The following is a 22,066-nucleotide window of genomic DNA, read 5'->3' as shown; positions in this document are numbered from 1 at the left end:
AGTCTTGAATCTGGGTCTTCACCTACCTCCTGCAACTCCCCCTACTTGACAGTTAAATCCAGAAACACAAGTCAAACACAGGTGAAATTAACAGAAGCAGAGAAAACGGGCTTATTACTCAACAGATAGGATGACAAATATCTGGACAAGAGTAAATAGACACTGAGGCTAACAAGACACAGGTGAGAAAAAGACACGAGTGTAATCACAGGAACCAGAAGAGACAAAGACAGGAAGTAAAACTAAAATAAAAGTGAAGCCCAATTACAAAACAGGAAACCAGACTGGTACACAAACACAATGTCATGACAAACACTCTTCTGCAAGTTCTGCTTTCATTCAAACTCACTGTCAGAACAGTTTTACAATTTACATTTACAAGAAAAGAGAAAAAACATTTTTTTTCCTTGCTTCATTTCAGTGATGCTTCCTCTTTATTTTACAGGTGTTGAAATAACCACAATTAAGTGTCCCTAAACTATGACGAAATTAGACCAAACCAAATTACTGCAAAATAAACTGACTGCTTTATATAAGAAGGATGTCAAATCACTGATATATCACTCAAAGAATGCCTAAACTATACTCTAAACAATTTAAGCTACCTAAATAAATCATTCACATTTGTAGCTCTCAAAAATAGCTCCACAAACAATTAGTTCATAAACAAAAAATGAATTGCACATTTTTAATTTTATACTTTCATCATACCAAAATCTAACCCCAGTTACAGAAATGCATCTCCTTTTTTTGCAATAACCTCTCAGTTCATAGTTGCTCTCCTGTGTTAAAAAGAACTTTTGCATGGTGTCTGGGAGTCATTTTGATTTTGCTCTAGGCATTATTTGCATTATTTTATAATAAAATGAAGGAATCATTCAATAATAATCAGTTTTATTGATGATATGTATGTGTGAGAGAGGAGTCTAGGGCCTCAACAGGATGCACTGAACAGAGCCGGCGACACTATGGGAGTGTGACTCCAGTTAGAGAGTTAGGGAGGAAGTGCTGCGTTTATATATGGCTTTAACCCTTTGATGCTCAACGTATGGACACCCCTTCTAATGCACAACATGGGTCAAAAATGACCGGCAGTCATTTTCGAGCATATTTGATGCGGACTGAGGTTTTCTTTGTTCTTACTTTTGAAATCAATTTATTTCATCACTGAATATTCCAACTACTATTAAAATATCTTGTTTTTGACTACTACAGATCATTACTTCCATTTTTCCTTTCATACTTTATGAACAAACATCATTTTTATATTATTACATCAAGTTTACGAACATGGGTAAAAAATTAAACATTCATGAAAGTGTGATTTAAAATGAATTAATATTAATTCTATGATAGTTTCAAGTCAATATGGGACCAAATAATTTTGTAATACTTGTAACATGTCTATTTGTCATTTTGTCACACAAACAGAAAATCAGATATGTGGCTGTTGAACTGAACTGTATCAGTAGTTTAACAACTGTACACTGGTGAAATATGACCAAACTAAATAAGAATAAACTGATCATGACAGAAGTTTGTTTATCTTGTTTCTCCTGCTCTTCTTCCCTCTCTATCTTTTCTGTTTCTATCTGGTTGGCCATAGACGGAGGTTAAGGTTTTACCGGAACAAAATAAATTTGTATCATCTGCAAAAATGACAAAAATAACCAAAATAACATTTTGACAATTTCTTAACATTACAAGTATTATTTATGTAGAGTATAAACAATTTTGGACCTATTAACGATCCCTAGGGTACCCCACAAATGATCTTTCTAAATCCTGACACAGTATCTTTAATTTGCACACACTGATGTCTTCCCTCTAAGTAGCTTTCCAACCAAGGATTTACAGGACCTCTTATCCAGGGTGCCTGTGTGTTTTCTTTTCTTTTCTTTTGTTTTTTTGTACTGGTGGTGCAACTACTTTTGACAGTGTAGTCCAGGGGTCGGCAACGCTCAACACTCAAAGAGCCATTTGGACCCGTTTCCCACAGAAAAAAAAAAACACTGGGAGCCACAAAACCCTCCATCTAAAATAAGATAACACGGTTTTCACCTATGCTAGCTATTGTGTATGAAATGAAGATGCTACAGAAACGAAATGATTTATCATAATAGAGCGATTTATCCGGTTGTTACTGAGTCGAAAGCTCATAATAGCGCTGACTGCGCGGTGTCGCACGTGCAGTTGTGGATTTGGCGACAAAAATTGAACATTTTATTAATGTTAAATGATAACATCAATCAATTGACATTATATATTTTTAAAAACTAAGTACAAAAAATACTTTGAATAAATACTGACGCAATATATATGTGCTGCAATCACTGTGGGATATCAAGGTTATTTGGTTGATGTTCAAAACCGGTACCTGCTGGTGTGTCGGCATTCGTGAGTATATTTGAGCCACAAATAAAAAAAAAAATTAATTTTACAAGCATCACTGAAACTTAATCAGAAATACACATATATTAAAAAATAATTTAATTAAATCAAAAAACTTGGACATTAAATGACCCCGCAGCACTAGTAATGTGCTGCAATGCATGTAGGAGTTCAGGTATATTTGTTCATTCTCCTGTTTACCACGTTAAACAGAGCAAAGACTTTTTTTTGTTTAGTTACAGTGAATATATGAAGACACGCACTCTTCAGTTCTGCTGCTGGTCCTGTTGTGTCTGGATGCCTTCCTAGTAAACAAGTTTGCTTAACACTGCATCAGTCACAGACCCCATAAAGCTCATCAGAGGCTCCCTACCCTCCATCACAAACATTTACCCCACATGCAGTGGGTGGCGCCATACACCCCTCACAGACACTCTTCACCCTCCTTTCATCTGAGTAAAGGGCATTTTGGCAGACACAACCAGACTGTGTAACAGTTTCTTCGTTGAAACGTTGGATTGAACATACACAAATAAGCAAGTCTCACTCACAACCACAATAATATTACATTTTAATTCAGGGGCCGAATACAGCCCAGTCTATGTTTGATTTTGATTTATTTTTGTTGTCCTGTTCTAGCATTCCCACACACTGCAAACATTCCTGATTCACGAGTTCACGTTCTATTTAATTCAATACAATAATTTAACTTAATTTAAAAGATTCACACATGGTCTTTCCTTTGAGCCGGGTTGTATAGTAATAATATTATACAATAATAACACAAAACGAAGATACAGTCCGGAGAATGATGGAATGAACAAACCTCAAGAGGTAAAAAGTGTAATGAAGGACTGACAAAAAATATGCAATCAAAAAAGTACACTGCAGAGTTAAGCAGGTTAAATCCAGGAGGAAAAGACCAAAACAGACGTAACAAAACAATTAAGGATACAAAACAGAACACTGGTACACAAACACAATATCATAACAAATATATAATTTTTATTTATTTTTTTCTTGAATGGGACACGCATAACAGTTTGATCTTGTATTTATTCAGTAAGCGCTTTACAGTCACATGCTCGTTTACACAAATGCACACATGTTCACACAGTATTGCCAAGCACTGGGAGCAGCTTGGTGTCCAGTGTCCAGTTCAAGGACACTTCATCATGTGGTCTATGCCGCAGAGATGTTTGAGTATGGAGTTCAATGGAGGTTTCCTAGTTGAGATTAAACTGAAAGTCATTTTGAGATCAGCACATGTGTGTGGAGGGGTCATTTTAATGCAGCTCACGCCCTCTTAATGGCTTTTCTCTGCGCGGAAGTGCTCAGTGAACCGTGACTATAAAGATACCTGAGCGTCTCACCACAGATGGATTCAGGCTCTTCAGGTCATCATGGACAGAACTGTGCTGCTGCTCCTGCTGACTCTGCAGGTCTTCCTGCTCGTCACAGCCTTCGAAATTCCTTTCGCTGATTCAGCAAATGTGGATCCAATGGAACCCGATCACAGACGACCTCGTCGTCAGGTCAGAGCTCATGTCGGCCCCATGGTGAGAAGAATTAACGATTATCTGCAACAACAACAACAAAAAAGTCTGTAATGAAAGGATCTTGGCTAGTAAATAACATTTGGCAGAAAGGAGGAAAATCTGAAACTGTTTGGCAGAACACATTTTCTTAAAGCCATTACAGGACAGGGAGTTTAATGATGAATGAATTAATGATGAACTTTGTAGAGTGGCATGCTTGATTTAAACCACATCAGTTTTGCAACCATTTTGCAAACGGGAGGAATTTATGCAAGTCTGAGGTTCTTCGCTCGAGTGTTTCCACTTTGAGCTTTTGTTCTTCTGTGGCCTATTCTGTGAGTAATATTATTGTCACATTAAGCTTTTAAAAACGCACAATCCATGGTTAAAGATTAATTTCAATGAATTTGTATAAATGCTGAATCAATACTAACAGAGACTGAAGTTTCCAGAGCAAACATTTTGGAGATGGCGAAAAGGACAAAAAGAAACCTGGAGAAGGGCAGAATATGCTTGAAGCCAGCTGGACGGAAAGACTGAAAAAAGACTGGGAAAGAGGGCAGGGACAGAAGACAAAAACTAAAAGATATTTTAGTCTGATTCTGCTGTTACTCAACATCTGTTTTTTATTCATATTCAGGTTTGAGCACGAAACACGCTGCTGTCTGGCGCGCATCATGTTTACTGATACGAGCAGAGATGCTACGAGGGATTGCGTCAGAGGAAAGAAGATTTACGGGTAGAAGCTGTGATGAAACTGTGCATATATTTGCGTCAATGTGTTATTATTCAATCCCCATCCTTCCTCTTAACCCCCTCTCCGGCTTCCACAGGGAGGTGATTGGACAGGAGGGAGCCTATAAACGCTGGTGTGTCTCCGAGCTGCACCAAACTCTTCAGGTCATCATGGACAGAACTGTGCTGCTGCTCCTCTTGCAGGTTTTCCTGCTCGTCACAGCCTTCTCCTGTGTAGATGCAGCCGCTCTGGGGGCCGTGGATCATCAACAGCAGACACTGGACCCGGTAAGAAGATCCAAACACCAGCTCCAAATTCTGATTTCTGGTCAGGTCTATCAAATATAACATTGAAAAAGAAAAAAAAATACAGAAAGAAAGTGATATCAGAAAAAATAAAAGCCAAAGCCAAGAAGTCTGGAAGGCAGCGTTTGGTATTAATCTTTCAAGTGGTTTTACAATGTGCTCAGATGTTTCAAATTCCTTTCTCAGATTTTTTTTTAAGCTTGCATTAAGATTAAAACGCATTGTTTTGAGGCGTACAAGCATTGAGTATTATGTAGAATAATAATGATAATAATAATAAAAACATTTAAATGTCTGCTTTGGCATCATAGCAACTAATGCATGTATAATACATATTTCCCCTGACTTTGCTGAAGGTGGAGGGAATAAAAATGGATGAGCGAGACAAGACCAGACAAAGAGCTAGACGGCAACTCTGCGGACGACTACGAGGTGCATGTTCAATCGTCGGCCTGATAAAACCTGTAAGACAAGCATGTTTCCTCCCTTCCAATTTGTACATCATCAAAAGCGCTTTGAGATTTTCATCGCAGAAGATGTTGGTAACGAATAATTATTTCTGTTTGCTCTGTCACAGCCTAAGCCAGTTGATGACTTTGACATACAGGTATTTTGAATCTTGATTTTCAACAAATTATTGTTGGTGTGCGACGTTGCTGTTGGAAGTTGAGCGAATGCGTTGGATTCCTCCTGACTCCTTTCTCTCTCTCTCTCTCTCTGCTCACAGAGACCATCTCTACAGCCTGCTTTGGCTTGAAGTGCAGTGAAATAACGTAAATGCTCTTGATGCATCCGTCGCAAAGTGTAGAATCGGCGCACTCTGTGATTGATTCATTACCCTCAGCTACATGTTTGTCTCTTTTCATTTTCAGAATCAAAGGGAAGAAGACCAGAGGACTGAAGAAAGGAAGACTCGCATTAACTATGTCTACTCTTCAAGAACTTCTATCTTTGCTACAAGAGCTGTAATCTGCTTAGCTGTTTTATATTGTTATGATAATATGCAATGAGTGTATGAGCTTCATAATGCAATATGCACGCGTCATCTCCCTGTGTCTGCACACAGGTACCAGCTGACGGTGATCATAGCATGCATTACTTTTTTCTGTAGGACATCCAGTAAAAATGTGTTTTGTTATGTCGTTGAAGCCAGAGGGTTTTGACTTTTTCTTTAGTTTATTACTTGGATTGTAAAAAAATAAAATAAAATAAAAATCCCAAATGAAAAAGTTCGTCCTTCCATCTCTTTAACAGGTCATAATAATAATAATAATGCATTGGTTATATACATTGCTTCCATTTTTAGATGGTCAAAGTGCTTTACAATTGAATGCATTATTCATTTGCACAGTCACACCCTGGTGTTGTAAAAAACAAACAAACTCACAGCTGCCCTGGGGCAGGCCGACAGAAACGTGGCTGTCAATTTGGGCCTACAGCCTCTCTGACCACCACCAACATCACTCACTCACAAGCATAAACCTGGGGGCAAGGTGGGTTAAGTGTCTTGCCCAGGGACACAACATACAGACTAGAGGTAGGGTGGAATCGAGGGGGACTTCAACCTTTGACCGCTTAATAATTCACATCCACACCTACATTTATGTTTGCTCACGTGTACAGAAAGAAAGAACATGCATATGCACAGAGAGGACTCAGGTCCTTGGTGACGCTTTGTTCTGTTTTTTGAGGAGCTGTCATTTTACTCATATGCTGCCTCTCTTCTTTCACAACAATCACAATATAGTCAGTGCGTTTGTATTGCACGTGAAAAAAAACGTGCACGTAAGGCAAAATTATTGTCTTTATCGGACCATAGCAGGATAATTTAAGTGCATGTAAGCACGTTACTCCAATTAAAATCGGAGTTCTCATGATCCGATTGAGACACCCAGATAATGCGATTGAATCGGGAGTTTTCAATCGGATAATGCGCATGCCCCACAACCACTGCACTGGCGTGTGACCCCGGAACAAAAACGTCCAAGAAAGTCGATCGCAGAAGAAGACGAGAAACGGAGCCGTCTGAAGGATAGCGCGGATCTTACCTGGACCAGAAGTAGCGCGAACATCACGTACAAGATTAAAAAATTTACAATTATCCGCCTGGTTGTTGTTTGAAATGCCGGTCTGCCGCATGAACGACTCTTGTTTATTATATCACGTAATAGGTCAACCCGGAAATCGGGCCGTATTAACGTGGCATTATCCCGCTGGAATGACATGTGTCGCCACCTAGTGTTGAGGAGGAGAACAGTTATTCAATTTTCTTGCGCTGCATGTAAACTGGGACAAGGACTGTAGTCAGAAAGTCGAATTTTGAGCATAGCTCGATTAAGCTCTGCATGTAAACGCAGGGTCCATTCTCTGATGAGTCCCAATTGTTTTAGAGGCACAAGGGAGACCTACACAATATGTTGTGACTGATTGTACACACAGCAGCTGTAGAAGAAGCAGCTGTTACAATATTCGTCTGAGCCCAAATGACGTGTCTGTTTATTTGCATACACAGGCTGAAATGGTGAGAGAATATCAAGATGCATTTAAAAGTGTGATCAGACAAGTTTCCACTGGTTTTGTTGTGATCAGATCACGGAGACACATTCAAACAATAATCACATATCCACAACTCTAATTACCACAAAAGTCCCATCCACCTATTGTTTATTTTATGGAAAATAATTCAGTTTTTGTGTTTGTTTGTTTGTTTTTTTTTTTTTTGTCAAAAAATTAACAAAATCCTAAAAACTCTTGAAATTTTGGTAGTTTTGAGCAGGTCTTAGGTTGATTAAGTGATGCGTGGACAAAAAGTAGGATATAAATGACATGTGAGAGTAAAAGATACTGGATTTCACAAATTTGACTCAAGAAAAGGGCTCCTGCAGCAATTCTAGCCACAATGATCACCAAAAAAATAAAAATTTTGGTAAGATCAGGGTTACACATTGAAAAAAATTGCACATCTCGTGAGTTTAATATACACTGTGACAGTGTCCAGGCATTAAGACCTACTTCCTCGTTTGGAGCGAAGGCTGACATCTGGTGAGTTGTCTTATTTTGGTTGTCTTATTCTAGCATTCCGACACACTGCAAAAGTTTCTGATTCACTGAGTGCACATTTAATTTAATTTAATTCAATACAATAATTTGACTTTATTTAAAAGATTCACATGTGGTCACATTTTGTCCTTCCTTTGAGCCGGGTTATTCTATTCCATAGAAGTAGGATGAGCAACTTAAAGTAAACTTAATGATGACTGACAAAAAGTATTTAGAGCCAATGAGCGTTCAAAAACACAACCTGTGAGTCAGCTTAACTCGAGCTAGTTGCAATAAAGTTACACTAAATACATACATGGCTCAGATTATTTTCTCATTCTCAGCCTCCAAATGAAGGCGATGTACTAACCAGTTATACAACGTTCTCATTATCCCAAGGACAAGGGTTTTAATTCTAATTTTTTTAAAGGTCTGACACATGAGCCAATCATCACCCCTGCAGGACATCATCTTAACATTTTAATAAACAGCGGAGTAAAGGGCAAGAAGGATGAATTAATACTAAATACACACATTATTACTTCTGAAACAGAAATAATACATTCTTTGCAAAATAAATAAATAAATAATAATTTTAAAAAAATGTGTATGACAGACTCATCCAGCAGATGTCCCTGTCGAGTTGAAGCTTAGATGTTTCATTTTTCTTTTCTAATTCTAACTGGGTTATGATGTCCACTAATTATCAAGAACAAGTATGGATTGTGGATTTCAGTACAGATGTGTAGGTACTGGCATACTGTACAAGACCAGTAATAGTCTGGCCATGGTTTTGACATTTGGTCTATGTTTCTTGCCTTGTGATCAAATGGAGTAAAGGAAGATTTTGATTTTTAAACACATAAGAATCGATGTTCACTTTATACCATGTATATGTTATCCAGATGTGAATGTCAGTGCAGTATCAGAGCATAAAAGACAACTCATTCTGAACATTACTCCAAGCTGTCTCTCTGATTCATTTATGTGGCTGTAACCGATTCTTTCCACTAGATGGTGGTGTTACTGCAACTGAAAAAGAAAATGTGATGAAGAAAAGAGGGACCAAGGGCATTTAACTCAGTGGTCAAGAATAGGTCTTCAGGATTCAGAGAAAAGTAAGTAACAATAATTTGACCATATATGAGCATATCGTGATTTTGAGGTTTTATATCAACATTCAAAATTTAATCTTATCTTTATTTTCCTGTGGTGAATTTAGTTATGCACATGTTCCCAATATGACAAAGTACAAAAAGACAAAATTAGCAACATTAAAATTAGAAAATATGACAGATAATTTGGTTGTAACCATTGGTTATTTCATATGACTTAACTAGTTATGTAGTCTGTTAATAAACAATAGTATTCAGGGTCAGTAGTTTCTTATTTTGATTGCCCTAGCTGTTACTGTATTTTCATATTAAATTATATTACTTGACCAAGTCTTCTTTGGCTTTATAACCAAATACAAACTCTCAATGGATGAGTATTCAGCTTGTTCATCTTGGACCAGTGTGTTAATTTTTAACTATTCTACATGCTAAGTAGCTACGCTAGCCTCATTTAAGAAGAGACATAAATCATAAATGGTCAGTGGCCACATAAGATTGGGGTTGTAGTTGAAAGTGCTGGCACCAGATTTTCAGCTTATCAGAGGAAAGTGTTGGCAGTTCTTCAGACCTTTGGTGACTTCTCTTGGAGGAAGTGAATGGAGGAATGGTCGCTCCAAGGGGGAAGACTTGTCTGTTTACTATCAGCATCTATGATCAATTACTGAATGTGGATATACTAATATGGACTGTCATTGTTTTATAAGGGTTGATATATGATCTATGCCATTTGTCTTTCAGGAAAACACAGGTTGTACATAAAAATCAACACTTTAAATTCAAATCATCAAAAATGGGAAACGCACCATCAGAATGTTACATGGGCGACAGCCTGAGATGCTGCAAGTGTCATGAAGTCCTACCTCCATGCATGTGCTTTGATGACTATTATCAAAGTACAGTTCATGGGCAGCATGTATATGTGTACAATGCAGGTGAATACTACAGACCAGTTGGCTGTGATAATATGTACGAGTGTGAATACTGTTTTAACAAGCCAATCAGGGACCATGAAAAGATGAAGAGACAGGAGGAAGAGAAGAGATAAGAAGAGAAGTGGAGAGAATGAGAGAGGAAGAGAGGAGACGAGATGAAGAGAGAGGAAGAAGAGAGACAAAAAAAAACTAAATCAAAGATTAAAAAAATCACAGCAACAAGCTGAGCAGCAGCATGAGAAACTGTGCAGGAACATTTCAGAAGAATATGAGTCAAAGCAAGATGTTCTAATAAAACACTTGGATGAGTTTAAAGATAGTGATGAATCAGACAGTGATGAATCAGACAGTGATGAGCTTCTAGAAATCCTCTCTTTGAAATGCAGCATCCCACTTCAAAATCTCAGTCTCACTCAGCTGACGGTTGATCAACTGGGTGAAATCCTCTCAGGCCTGGACAAACTGCTGTTTGATGAATGGGTTAGCGCCATCCCATCCCTCTACACACTGCATCACACTCAAGTGTTCATCATAGAGCTGTGTTCCCTGTCCCTGGGGAGATCTGAGGGACGTTCCCAAGAAACCATCTCCAATCACCTACAGTCCCTGGTGGAGTCAATCAACCAATCAGCAAGTGATGTATGTCAGAGTTTCCTGTTGACTCAAGCTCTGTATCTGACTCTGATGCAAAGGAAACCTATTCAGCATCCACTGAAATGCTCCTCAAACTCGTACAAACAAACCAATGGACACCAACAGAGGCCCTGAAACTACTACAAGCACTGTCACAGAAATACACAGAGGATGGTTCAATAAACAAAATCCTTACGTTGGTCCAAGTGTATGTACTATGTGTGTACTATCACCTGAGTGGAAAGATGAGTCTGGACGCTCTCTCGTTGAGACACTTGACTTTGATGGCCCTGACAAATTCTACCAGGATTTACAAAAGACTCTCAGAGAGAAAGATGACAGTTGTCTAGATGTAGCTCTGGAAGAATTACAAATGCTATGGAATTTGAATGATCCTTTGATTGATATCATAAAAACATTACCATTGGTGTCCTGCAATATTCAGAAAATGCACCAAAAGATTCACCCTTTGTGAAGGATGCCTTCAAATGTGCAACACTGGATGAAGGCTACATACAGAGCCTACTGTCTCAGCTCTGCAAAGCGTTTTTTGACACAAAAGGCTGGTGGCCTACAGTGAAGCAGATGATGCAGTGGTGTGCAATGGTGCTGACTGAAAAGAGTGGAGAGCTACAAGTGGTCAGTATTGACACAGACAGATGTGTTACAGCCATGTTTGCAGCATCATAAGTCTTCAAGGGAAACAAGATAAACATTGCGCTGAGTTCTGATGTTCACTCACAGGAGCAAACAAAGGAATGGTTTGACTTCTACAAGTACCTTGATATGTCTGTCAACACAAACATGAAGATAACTAATGCCTCATACAAAGAGGTCTAGGAAGCAGACATTGTTTATGGTACTATGGATGACTTTGTGTCTGATTACATTGTACATGGCATAGAGGTGATGGAAACAGAGAAGGTCCCGCTTAGTCGTGGATTTCTCATTGAAGAACAAAATCTTAGTGCTTTCCATAATCTGGAACTTTCAAGGCTCAAGGACAATGATTCCCTAGTATTTGCTGCAGAGGTCCTACAAAACCTCCTGAATAAATTCCACAATGAACCTGTGGAACTGAGATGCAAGTCCATTAAGGCCGTTTTTCAGGTGCTCAACACCAACTCAAACTGACACTCTTTTTGAAGAAATACAGCAGATGAAAGAGATTGATCAACAGACATTGAGAAAGGCATATGATGTAGTAACTCGTGTAACTGACCTGATCAAAACTGGTGAAATCAAAAAACACAGTGTGGACTCAAAAGACCTCCAGGAGATCCTGGCAGTCTTATGCAATGCTGTAAACCTGCACAAGGCTGAAGGGAAGTGGTGGCCCAGAGCCACTCAGATGATAAGCTGGTGCCTCTTGGCCTTGTCTGACACTGGTAAACTCCTGGAGATGGGCACTGGAGAAGGAAAGTCTTGCGTCACAGCCATGTTTGGAGTTCTGCGTGTGCTTCGGGGTGAAAAAGTACACGTAGTGTCCAGTTCTTCTGTCTTGTGTCAAAGGGATGCAGAAGAATGGACCCAATTCTACAAGTACTTTAGAATCACAGTTGACACAAACACAAATAAATCTGAAGATAAGGATCGTCAGGAATGCTATTGGAAAGACGTGGTCTATGGAACTATCGAAGCCTTCGCTGCAGATCACCTTCGCCAGATATTTGAGATGAAGGATGTGAGGCCTGATCGCAGCTATCAGTGTATCATAATCAATGAAGTGGACTCACTCCAAAAAGCCTTGAATAAGGTCAGCTGGACTTGTCGAATTTCTTGAAGACGTTTCGCCACTCATCCAAGTAGCTACTTCAGTTCTGATAAACAAGTGGGAAATTGAGGTTTAAATAGGAATAAACTCTGTGGGTAACACCCACCCGAAACTTGCTTGCCAGAAACTGGAGTCATCAGAACCCTCCAGCACCGAGCACCGACTGTACCCACTAGACAGGAGGGCAAGGACAAGGAGGGACAAAACATTAAACAAACCCTCAAAACATGTGGATATCCCAACTGGGCCTTTGTCAAAGGCGCAAAAAGATATCCCAGGAAAGACAGGGAAGAGGAGCACAGCAAAAGGAAGAACATGACCATCCCCTACATAGCTGGTGTATCAGAAAAACTGAGGAGAATTTTTGACACAAAAATAACACATTTTAACAAATCCTTAACATTACAAGCATGATTTATGTAGAGTATAAACAATTTTGGACCTATCACTGATCCCTGGGGTACCCCACAAATGATCTTTCTAAATCCTGTAGTATCTTTAATTTTCACACATTGATGTCTTCCCTCTAAGTAGCTTTCCAACCAAGGATTTGCCTGTGTGTTTTGTTTTGTTTGTTTTTTGTACTGGTGGTGCAATTACTTGTGACAGTGTAGTCCAGGGGTCGGCAACGCTCAACACGCAAAGAGCCATTTGGACCCGTTTCCAACAGAAAACACGGGGAGTTACAAAACCCTTTCGACATCTAAAATGAAGATAACACTGCATATATCGTTTTCACCTCTATGCTAGGCCTATAGTGTGTTGCATTTATGAAATGAAGGACCTGCTACAGAGAAAACGAAATTGCATTTATGCATATTTAAGAGGGATTTATCTATGGTTGACTTACCTGATGTCGAAAGCTTCAATAAATAGCGGGCTGGACCTGTCGCACGTCGGCAGTTGTGACGTATATTTTGAGCGACAAAAAAAAAAAAAAAAAAAAAAAACATTTTATTTTAATGTTACAAGATCATCATCAATTCAAATTTAGAATTATATTTAAACAAAACTAACGCACTAAAATAAAAATACATTTGAATTAAATACTCGACAGCAACTAGTAAATGTGCTGCAATGCACTGTGGGAGTTCAGTGTTTTTTGGAACGAAAGAGCCGCATGCGGCTCCGGAGCCGCGGGATGCCGACCCTCTGTGTGGTCAAATCACTGCAACGAATCAGACAAACTAAGGAACAGTCCACATCTGACTACACATACACACGCGCGCGCGCACACAACTTACATAACTGATTATTTCACATTAACCAAACACCAAAAACCTTGAAGACACTTCAAGGCTCCTGTCGTTTTCCTCTGACGTTTGATGATGATAAAAGCTTTAGGCAACTTGTTCCTAATTCCTTCCTCTTTTCTCTTCACAGAGAGAAAGACCTGTAGAGTTTTTTTTTTTGTTTAGTTACAGTGAATATATGAAGACACGCACTCTTCAGTTCTGCTGCTGGTCCTGTTGTGTCTGGATGCCTTCCTAGTAAACAAGTTTGCTTAACACTGCATCAGTCACAGACCCCATAAAGCTCATCAGAGGCTCCCTACCCTCCATCACAAACATTTACCCCACATGCAGTGGGTGGCGCCATACACCCCTCACAGACACTCTTCACCATACTTTCATCTTGGTAAAGGGCATTTTGGCCGACACAACCAGACTGTGTAACAGTTTCTTCGTTGAAACGTTGGATTGAACATACACAAATAAGCAAGTCTCACTCACAACCACAATATCACATTTTAATTCAGGGGCCGAATACAGCCCAGTCTATGTTTGAGAAGTCTTTGATTTTGATTTATTTTTGTTGTCCTGTTCTAGCATTCCCACACACTGCAAACATGCCTGATTCACGAGTTCACGTTCTATTTAATTCGATACAATAATTTAACTTCATTTAGGATTATTTTATTTTTATTATTTAAGATTCACACATGGTCTTTCCTTTGAGCTGGGTTGTATAGTAATAATATTATACAATAAAAACACAAAACAAAGACACAGTGGGAAAGACACTAAATTTCCGTGGGGAATCATATATTTTTCGTCTCTCAGAGTTGTAGCTGTAGGTCATGTTAACATTTTAAACTTTAAAAACATCGAATGGAAGAGAAGGAGAGAAGAGAGTAGATCAATTAATACAAGCATCTGGGTAAAGCACACAGTCAAGATATACAGTGTATATGAAATAAGAGTACAGTATGCTTAAAGCCACTAATCATGGAGGACTGACAACTGATAAATGCATCATGCAAAGTGTCCAGCACAGAAACACTTAAACCAAGACTAAACCCCTGCCTGCGAAATGCTGCTTTGTAATCTTTTGCCAAAAAGATGTGACCAGTTCTTATTCACATTTCGGATATCTAAGACGTTTGTATCTCTTACTCCAAAATTCCCTTTCTTACAGAATTAATCATCAGAAAAAGTGTTGCATCTGTGACAATATTATAATGTAGTTTATTGTGATATAAAACACAAATAATACAGAACAATATCAATCATTTGATCATTTTTGTGACGTGAACTTCACAGTTGCAGAATGTCCCATATTTTTATTTTTTAGGTTTTTATTTATTTTATTTGATTCTTGAAGTTGGTCATCTCGTCTCTACGGGGTTTTTCACTACCTTTAACTTCTTTACCTTTGGAAATTCAGCCGGCTCTGACTGGTCTGTGTTTACTGTGCTGTTTATTTACTGATGAGCAGGAGAAGTCACGAGTTTGCAGCGTAACGAAAGGAAGCAGACATATCTGCAAAGTTTCTCAGCTGGGATTAAACTGAACGTGTGGCCAAATAAACTGAGATGAGCATGTGCATTTGATTGAGTTGTTTTGATGCTGCTCAATAGAAATCTCCTCGTGGAAGTCGTCAGTCAGCAGTGAGTATGAAGAGGCCTGTGCAAGAACTGTGCTGCTGCTCCTGTTAACTGTACAGGTCTTTTTTATTTTACACAAAAGCAAATGTGTATTGTAACACACTGAAATCCTACATATAAATGGGACTCTTTGGCTTCCAAAAGACAGTTTTGCACGTGTATGTGTAAAAGGTAATGGTCTTTCTCGATGTTGCATTTGTGCATTTCTCCCGTAATGTTTTGACCTAAAACTGACCTGCAACTATGTTTTCTGCTGAGGGAGGATTAAGCACAGACCATATAACATAAAATAACGATTGGTATGATATTAAAAATAAAATTATATTAAGTATAAAATGAAGGGTATACATTAGACTTCCTCCATAGAATGTAAACAATAATCGCGTGTATGGGATGAAAAGGGGTTGAGGGGAAGACACGAAGGTGGAAAATGTGTAGAATGATGATGGTAGAGGAACCCATGAAGTGAGACTCTGTAAAAGAGGGAGAAAGAAGAAGACATGGCGTGGTCTAGCTCCTGAACTACACACAACGGAGGCTGTCCACTGTAGAACACATTTTCTTAAAGCCATTACAGGACAGGGAGTTTAATGATGAATGAATTAATGATGAAATTTGTAGAGTGGCATGCTTGATTTAAACCACATCAGTTTTGCAACCATTTTGCAAACGGGAGGAATTTATGCAAATCTGAGGTTCTTCGCTCGAGTGTTTCCACTTTAAGCTTTTGTTCTTCTGTGGCCTATTCTGTGAGTAATATTATTGTCACATTAAGTTTTTAAAAACGCACAATCCATGGTTCAAGATTCATTTCAATGAATTTGTATAAATGCTGAATCAATACTAACAGAGACTGAAGTTCCAAGAGCAAACACTTTGGAGACGGCAAAAAGGACAAAAAGAAACCTGGAGAAGGGCAGAATATGCTTGAAGCCAGCTGGACGGAAAGACTGAAAAAAGACTGGGAAAGAGGGCAGGGACAGAAGACAAAAACTAAAAGATATTTTAGTCTGATTCTGATGTTACTCAACATCTGTTTTTTATTCATATTCAGGTTTAAGGACACATTAATTTTCTTACGAAACACGCTGCTGTCTGGCACGCATCATGTTTACTGATACGAGCAGAGATGCTACGAGGGATTGCAACAGAGGAAAGAAGATTTACGGGTAGAATCTGTGATGAAACTGTGCATATATTTGCGTCAATGTGTTATTATTCAATCCCCATCCTTCCTCTTAACCGCCTCTCTGGCTTCCACAGGGAGGTGATTAGACAGGAGGGAGCCTATAAACGCTGGTGTGTCTCCGAGCTGCACCAGACTCTTCAGGTCATCATGGACAGAACTGTGCTGCTGCTCCTCTTGCAGGTTTTCCTGCTTGTCACAGCCTTCTCCTGTGCAGATGCAGCTGCTCTGGGGGCCGTGGATCATCAACAGCAGACACTGGACGCGGTAAGAAGATCCAAACACCAGCTCCAAATTCTGATTTCTGGTCAGGTCTATCAAATATAACACTGAAAAAGAAAAAAAAAATACAGAGAGAAAATGATATCAGAAAAAAATAAAAGCCAAAGCCAAGAAGTCTGGAAGGCAGCGTTTGGTATTAATCTTTCAAGTGGTTTTACAAGGTGCTCAGATGTTTCAAATTCCTTTCTCAGATTTTTTTTGAAGCTTGCATTAAGATTAAAATGCATTGTTTTGAGGCGTACAAGCATTGAGGATTATGTAGAATAATAATGATAATAATAATAAAAACATTTGAATGTCTGCTTTGGCATCATAGCAAAAAAAAATGCATGTATAATACATATTTTCCCTGACTTTGCCGAAGGTGGAGGGAATAAAAATGGATGAGCGAGACAAGACCAGAAAAGGAGCTAGACCGCAATTCTACGGAGGGCTACAAGGTCAATATTCAGCCATCGGCCGGGTAAGACCGCATGTTTCCTCCCTTCCAATTTGTACATCAAAAGCGCTTTGAGATTTTCATCGCAGAAGATGTTGGTAACGGATAATTATTTCTGTTTGCTCTGTCACAGCCTCAGCCAGTTGATGACTTTGACATACAGGTATTTTGAATCTTGATTTTCAACAAATTATTGTCGGTGTGCGATGCTGGTGCTGTTGGAAGTTGAGCGAATGCGTTGGATTCCTCCTGACTCCTTTTTTTCCTCTCTCTCTCTCTGCTCACAGAGACCACCTCCACAGTCCGCTTTGGCTTGAAGTGCAATGAAATAACGTAAATGCTCTTGATGCATCCGTCGCAAAGTGTAGAATCGGCGCACTCTGTGATTGATTCATTACCCTCAGCGACATGTTTGTCTCTGTTCATTTTCAGAATCGAAGGGAAGAAGACCAGAGGACTGAAGAAAGGAAGACTCGCATTAACTATGTCTACTCTTCAAGAACTTCTATCTTTGCTACAAGAGCTGTAATCTGTTTAGCTGTTTTATATTCTTATAATAACATGCAATGAGTGTATGAGCTTCATAATGCAATATGCACACGTCATCTCCCTGTGTCTGCACACGGGTACCAGCTGACGGTGATCATAGCATGCATTACTTTTTTCTGTAGGACATCCAGTAAAAGTTCTTTAGTTTAATATTTGGATTGTTTTACTCACCGAATAAAATAAAATAAAAATCCCAAATTAAAAAGTTCTTCCTTCCGTGTCTTTAACAGGTCATAATAATAATAATAATGCATTGGTTTTATACATTGCTTCCATTTTTAGATGGTCAAAGTGCTTTACAATTGAATGCATTATTCATTCGGACAGTCACACCCTGGTGTTGTAAAAAACAAACAAACTCACAGCTGCCCTGGGGCAGGCCGACAGAAACGTGGCTGCCAATTTGGGCCTACAGCCTCTCTGACCACCACCAACACCACTCACTCACAAGCATAAACCTGGGGGCATAAACCTGGGGGCAAGGTGGATTAAGTGTCTTGCCCAGGGACACAACATACAGACCAGAGATAGGGTGGAATCGAGGGGGACTTCAACCTTTGATCGGCTAATAATTCACACCCACACCTACATTTATGTTTGCTCACATGTACAGAAAGAAAGAACGTGCTGATGCACAGAAAGGACTCAGGTCCTTGGTGACGCTTTGTTCTGTGTTATTTGAGGAGCTGTCATTTTACTCATATGCTGCGTAATATTTTGCGTAAGGCAAAATTATTGCCTTAAACTATAACAAGATAATTTAAGTACATGTAAACACGTTACTCCGATTAAAATCGGAGTTCTCATTGTGCGATTGAGACACCCAGATAACGCGATTGAATCGCCGTTTTCAATCGGATAACGCGTGTGCGCATGTCCCACAACCACTGCGCTGGCGTGTGACCCCGGAACTAAAAACATCCAAGAAAGTCGATCGCAGAAGAAGAAGAAGAAGAAGAAGAGAGAAACAGAGCCGTCTGAGGGATAGCGCGGATCTTACCTGGACCAGAAGTAGCGCAAACATTACGTACAAGATTAAAAATGTACTATTATCCGTCTGGTTGTTGTTTGAAATGCCGGGCTGCCGCGCGAACGACTCTTGTTTATTATATCACGTAATAGGTCAACCCGGAAATCGGGCCGTATTAACGTGGTATTATCCCGCTGAAAAGACACGTATCGCCACCTAGTGTTGAGGAGGAGAACAGTTGTTCGATTTTCTTGCGCTGCACGTAAACTGAGACAACGACTGTAGTCAGAAAGTCGAATTTTGTGCATAGCTAGATTAAGCTCTGCATATAAACGCACTGAGTGTCTGAAGTCAACATTTGATTCCTGTCCAACTTCAAAAGCTAAAATAAAAGCTATTTGACCTGAATGGCTAACTTGCTCCACTTAAGCGAAATAAACATGTCAGTATGATAGCGGTTGTTTGTTCGTAGGAGCACAATTTAGCATCTTCCCAATGGGAGCTGACTACCGCTCAGGGGTCAGTGACACTGATCCAGCTGTGGAAGCATTAGTGTGGTTAGTTCGCTGTGGAAAGCTACTTCAATCTGTAAATTAAAGTGGAGGATGTGTACACTGCGCATTTTGTGTTTTTACAACAACACAACTGTTTCATCTTAAAAATATAGGTCAAAGGGAAAAATAGCCCCATAAAGCCATTAAATATGGCTTTTTCTTGTGTATTTAATTTAAATTTGATGGCATTTTTAAATTGCTCATCTAGATTCAACATAACTAATGTGTATAATTATTTGGCTATTATTTGTTTTTTTATGGTGTTTTTCTGGCCCTAATATTACAGGAAAATACACTTTTGCTTGAACACACATAAAAACAATCTTTTAATCAGCCATAACATAATGACCATCTGCCTAATATTGTGTAGGTCAATCTTTTGTCGCCCAAACACTGTAATATGGACAATGTGTCGCCACTTCATTGCATTGGCCAAACTGATTCTACTCTCCTAGGGACATGGACGATGCCATCTTGTGAGTTTAGCGCCAGGGTCTGCCCTGTTTTGGTATTGATGACCTAACCCACCAAGACTTCCTCCAGACTCACTCGTGTTTTTGTTTAACTAATACTACACTCTGCTCTACCTCCACCAGTTACAAGGAAATGTTGGATTATATGCTGTACTTTAAAAAATAAATAAATAAATAAATCTCACAGCCTCACGGCACCACCAGCGGTTGGCGTGGCAATTAGTGTTACGTTTCTATAGCGTCAAATAACTGACTAAAACTAGACTTATCCAAAATATTGTCACTCAAACATGCATCAACATTAACATTAACTACATAAAGTGACAAAACCCATCCTAGGGGGGAAAAAAAAAATAAAAAAAAATAGGTGTATTTTAGTGTTTTAGTTTGGTGTTTTAGCAGTCCCATCTGCTAATATGGAGCTTATGACCTATACTGTAACCACACACCAGGGGGAGCTCTACTTGCTCTGGCTCTACTTTGGAGGAGCTGTTCCAGTCTGTGATCCAGACCCATTCATGCATGGACTGCTCAAGACCTCTGAGGGTGTGCTGTGATATCCGGCACCAAGATGCACATCCGTCAACAATTTGCAAGGTGGGAGGGGCTCTGTGGATCAGTCTTGTTTGTGCCTCATGTTGCTCTGCTGTGATAATGAGATGATGGGTCTTGGTGTGAAGACTGTATTGTGTGTCTCCCAACCAAAAAACCACAAAGATCATCTCAAAATGTAAAATGCACGGTTTGTGGGCGTTCCAAAAGGTAATGTGGGATCTCCTGCAAAAAACAAATAAATAAATTTGAAAAAAAAATCAGCTGTCATAAAACAGTTAACACCCCCTTCAAACCTGCACCACTTCCGTAGTGACAGTGTACAACAGCATGGTCGCTAACATGACCTTGTTGAGAGGTCAGAGGTTGATGTCTCTGCTTCAACATGTGCATGTTTATTAACTACAAATCTCCAGGTTGCAACGTGACTCTTAACCATCAACAACGCTGCCATCTTGTGACCAAATTCTACAGTGGAGAGTGAGACCCTATCAGAACATCTAAAGTCTGCTTGACATTTTACTTGGATAACAAAACCATGTGAATAAAAGTGATGAATTTCAAAAAACGAATGCTAAACGAATGAATGAATACACAGTGAAGATATCTCTTATTAAATTTAGAGTTCAGTGCAACATATTTTCAACTACGTCCATGTACAGTCACCTCAAACGCAGCTGCATAATTTCTCCATGAAGCAGCTTGTTTGTTTTTACTGACGTGAACAGGAAATATTCGAAGAGAGGGGGGAGTGGAGATATCAGTTAAATACACAGTAAACAGTAAACATTACAGTTAAGTTAGACCAAGATCGAATCAACAGTCCGTTTGCATGTACGCCTATTTTGTAACAGCCCACCTCTGAGTTGCGTATGCAAGTGACTTGTTGTCAACGAGAATATAAAGAGCCGTGCGTTTCCCGACTCCATCAGGACTCTATTGTTCATCAGTCATGGATAAAACGGTGCTGCTGGTCCTGCTGTGTCTGCAGGCGTTCCTGCTCATCACAGCCTCCTCTCCACTCTCTGCTCAGCAGCATCCTCTGGTAACAAAGATCCACTTTGTGAAACTTTGGATTTGCTTTAGAGCAAGTACAATAGGAGATCTTTTTTTTCCCCCCAGGCACAGGAAGGAACTGAGCTCGTCATGAAAATGAGAAACCAGAGAATTAAACGAAATCTCAACTGCCTTTGGAGACCAGGACGATGTGGAGATGTGGAAATGGTAAGAACAAATATCTATTAACAAACTTCAAATCCACATTTAATGGTCAGATTTTTAAAAATGTATGTTGCTCATTACCTATTATTCTATCATTATACTATCTACATATACTATAGTACACTATTATACACCATACTATCATTGTTCAAATGTAGCTGAAATGCAGCATGTGGTTTACTTTAATTTTATCTATTGTTTTTTCGACAACTCTGTTTTTCTCCTTATAGACAACAGAGCCACCAACAACCCAGCCACTGCCGACAAAATCAAAACGCAAATCCCCCAGGAAAAGTCAGAAGAGGTAACTGCTTATGTGAACACAAATATGTGTATTAACTTCCTCCACCCAGCTGCAAATGTCAACTGTTTGAGCAGGAAACAATACGTGGTATTTATTTTGACGTGAAGGTAAAGACAGTGGGAGTGATTTAGGGTTTGGAATTGTTTTTGTTCCATCCAGACATCGAGCAGGAAGTAGGTCTCCTAT

General features: G+C 39.3%; 1 long non-coding RNA gene across 1 annotated transcript; it reads right to left on the bottom strand.

The window, feature by feature from the left end:
• Positions 1 to 3,376: 3,376 nt before the first annotated feature.
• On the bottom strand, positions 3,377 to 4,481 carry LOC125011452. The gene is made up of 2 exons (XR_007113185.1): positions 4,364 to 4,481; positions 3,377 to 3,971 (listed from the first exon to the last, which is right to left on the bottom strand). It is a non-coding gene; the product is annotated as an uncharacterized LOC125011452 (long non-coding RNA).
• Between the last annotated feature and the right edge of the window lie 17,585 nt (positions 4,482 to 22,066).

Source organism: Mugil cephalus, chromosome 7 (genome assembly GCF_022458985.1).
Source record: "Mugil cephalus isolate CIBA_MC_2020 chromosome 7, CIBA_Mcephalus_1.1, whole genome shotgun sequence".
Taxonomy (NCBI): domain Eukaryota; kingdom Metazoa; phylum Chordata; class Actinopteri; order Mugiliformes; family Mugilidae; genus Mugil; species Mugil cephalus.
This window is presented reverse-complemented; position numbering and strand designations above follow the sequence as displayed.